The following is a 3,068-nucleotide window of genomic DNA, read 5'->3' on the forward strand; positions in this document are numbered from 1 at the left end:
CAAGTCGGGTATGACGATACCCGACTTGCAAGCCATCAATATCACATCATTCTTCTCATTCAACCATTGTATTCAATATGTTTCAACACAAATAGCCCTATCATTTTCAAGTGAAAATCATATCAATTCTCAAAATATTTCATGTCATGCTTTTCAAGATGTTTTCAAACAATTTACATCATATGAACATTTAAAACAAATTCACATCAAGAGAGAGATTCCATATAATTCATGCTCTCAAATTAACACCTTTTCGAAACACATGCATATACATATTAATATATCAAATAACTTTAGAAATAGGCCTAAAGACCAAATCAATATTATAGAAATGTTCAAAACATGATTATATTCGTAGTTTCAAAACCCCCATTGTAAAACATGAATTTAAAGGCCCATGAGATTTTAGGATAATCCCACGTACCTCTATATGCAAAGATGATAGGTGTTTCTTGAAGCCAACGTTCTGGGGATTCCAAATATGCAATTACTTTTAGAAACCCACGGTTGAATCATGAGTTTCTTGGGTATTTATTTTGAAACCCTAAGGAGAGTTCTTGATCAATTTTGATGAATGAAGGTGTATTTTGGGGTATTTGGGGACTGAATTTCATGTTTATGGCTAAATAAGGGTGGGAAATGGACCATTTTGACCCTAAAACGGAGTGTTTAACTCACTTGAGTAGTAATGTATACGGCGCACACCTTATCGCATAATATAGGTTATGCGGTGCACTCTTTATCGCACACATTAGGTTGTGCGTCGTACACCTTATGGCATAAGTTAGGGTGTGCGTCGCACACCTTATGCTGCATGGCACACTCCACTTTTCAAAGCCATAACTTTTTCCTCGGGTGTCAGATTTTTGTGAAATTAGTATAGTTGGAAATATAATTCGAAGGCCTTTCATTTAATATATAGTAGGAACTATAATTAAATATATACAAAGATTAATGACCGATTGAAGTTGACCCAATTTTTGACGCTTATTAAAACTCTATCGATGGAAAAGCTTTCAACCCTCCTTGAGTTAGGGGACCTCTATGATCTCAATTCATGCTCAACTAGATTTATACACCACATAGTTGATTATAACACTATATTCACAATAGATTTATGATTTTTGGAATGTGTACAGGTAGAAATGACAATTTACATTTAAGTCTGAAAGTATGGGGTGTTGCATTATCTCCCCCTTGGGATCATTCATCCTCGAATGATGGGTAGGAACTTGTTGAAGCCTTAAAGGTATGGAATAATGTGGACACGACATGTCCTCTAATAAAGAATACACTGATCTGAAACATGACCATATCGCTGGAACTACTGATATTATGAATTCTTATATCGGACATGCATATCTGATGCATGGAATACACGACTAAAGCTACTCATAAGCTGAGTTCTCATAATGAACATGCATACCTGATACATGGATTTGTTACTGAGTTGTTCTCATGAACTCAGAACTGAATACACTGATAAGCTGAACTTTTTCAATTGGACATGCATTTATAATGCATGCATATCTGACTGAACTGACGTATGAACGTATGACTGAATACGCAATGATAACTAGTGCGAAGCTTATAATAAGAATCTATGCATACAACTGAATGGGGTATCTCCCCATGGGACCCTATGTCCCTCTATGAATGCTCAATTCACTAAGATGCTCAAAAAACTAAGGCGATGCACTAGGCACCTACAAATTTAATCATATTTGAACATCTGGAATTTGAATCTAGTACATGAAGCATGAATTGAGCTATACTCGCAAACACTAGTATACTCTATCTTGGAATAGTAACATATATGAGATTTTGGGTAGCATGATTAAACAAAGAGACGAGAAAACAAGTTATGCGAATCTGACTGCTAAACTGATTTACTGGACACATAGACTGAACTATACTGGAAACTTATACTCAATCTGGAGTATCTCTTCAATACTCTCTCTAAAGAAGTTCTAGCAGCAATAGGGAGCCACGAATCTTAGGTATGGATTACACGAGACATCTAACTGAGGAAATCACAATATTTACACTACTCTGCAGTCTGGAATATAGACATATAACTCTTAAATCAGGATAGAATTACCAGGCCTTAGTCAATGCGACTTCTTACTTTCAAGCTTAGCACACTTCTCGAGTATCCCTTAACTTACTATTCTCCTTAATTACCATACTCATTGATTCAAGTTATAATCCTTGTAAATCTTTCTACTATTGTCTAAAGTGGCTTAAATCCTTTCATGGTGATCAAGCCAAATTTTAAATCACAAAATACAATATGCCACACCACGATAATAGTCTAAACCATATGATTCAGTCTTCTGTATCCTCTTTAGAGATCACACCCTAAGCATAACGTGCCTTACCACTTCAACGACCAGCTCTGAACTCTTACTATGGATTTACTAGAGCATATTGTGTCCCTCCACTTAAATCCCAACATGTCATTCAAGCCTATCTTTATAACCACATATGATCTCCAAGGCAAACATCCATAAGGACATACTTCACATATTCTCTAAACCACTATCAATATAACTTTCATGCGCTACCCCAAGAACATACACACACAAATTCTCACTAACCATCACATATATCAAAGATTTAGCCCCAAACTTACTTAACACTTAAGGCCTTATCTAAAACAAGCATACTATGCTTTTTATCAACAGGAAAATATTTACTCCTCACAACCATCCTCACATAAGAAGGAGTCACAAAAGGCTAAAACATAAGATTTTGAAACATAGAAGGGTATTATATAAAACTTAACACTTAACTAAGGCATGAGGAATGACAAATCAACATTCGGGATTTATCAAAGCACTCTGAATTGAGGGTATTCATGGCTATAAGCTGAATCTCGCCAATCATTTGGCGTAAAACATGAGTTATAGAGACTGAGCATACTATAAGGTGCAAAAATATATTTCATGAGCTGCATGACCTTAATTTGGAGTTTGTAACATATGGAATGTAATTCCAACTATTGAATGAACTGGAACTCTTTATTTTAGAACTGGAAGAGTACATTAGTTGCTATCACAAGCATG

This window comes from Capsicum annuum, chromosome 4 (assembly GCF_002878395.1).
Source record: "Capsicum annuum cultivar UCD-10X-F1 chromosome 4, UCD10Xv1.1, whole genome shotgun sequence".
In the NCBI taxonomy this organism is placed as follows: domain Eukaryota; kingdom Viridiplantae; phylum Streptophyta; class Magnoliopsida; order Solanales; family Solanaceae; genus Capsicum; species Capsicum annuum.